This window comes from Volvox carteri, assembly GCF_000143455.1.
Source record: "Volvox carteri f. nagariensis unplaced genomic scaffold VOLCAscaffold_78, whole genome shotgun sequence".
NCBI classification, from domain to species: Eukaryota; Viridiplantae; Chlorophyta; class Chlorophyceae; order Chlamydomonadales; family Volvocaceae; genus Volvox; species Volvox carteri.
In genome coordinates, this window is record NW_003307621.1 from 482,801 (window position 1) to 483,262 (window position 462).

Consider the following 462-nt stretch of genomic DNA (forward strand, 5'->3'; position numbering starts at 1 on the left):
TCAACGGAGAGCTGCCGTACAGCGACGTTCCAGCTTGGGCTGGGAATGTCTGGTCGGCGTTCCAGCTGGCACGGTGCGCCAGAAGGGTCGCCACGCTGACGGCGGCGGCGCTTCCGCTGCGGCGGCAAACGCTGCCGCCGCAGCTTGCCTCCGCCTCCAGTACCGACGGCAGAGGACGACTAGAGCTCGCAACGCTGCGAAAGGTGGGTGCCGAGACGTTGCGCGGCAGCTTCATAACGGGTTTGCCGCGGCTGCCGCTGTTGTTGCAGCCGCCACCGCTACTGCCGCCGGCTGTGGCTGCAGTAGCTCGCGGCGGCGGCGGCCCTGTAATAGTGGCCACCACGTCAGGAGAGAGTGAACCGGCGGCGCTGGCGTTGCATTCGGCCGGCGGCGCCTGTGGCGATGGCAAGCTGGCGGACGGCAGATGCGATACCCAGCCGAATGCCCAGGAACCCCCGCCGC

The 462-nt window shown here is 69.0% G+C and overlaps 1 protein-coding gene across 1 annotated transcript in view; it reads right to left on the reverse strand.

Annotated features, from left to right (window-relative positions):
• cyc33 (guanylyl and adenylyl cyclase family member) overlaps nt 1-462 on the reverse strand; it is a gene marked incomplete at both ends in the record, with an annotated part of 50,007 nt that overhangs the window by 48,562 nt on the left and 983 nt on the right. The window lies entirely within an intron of this gene.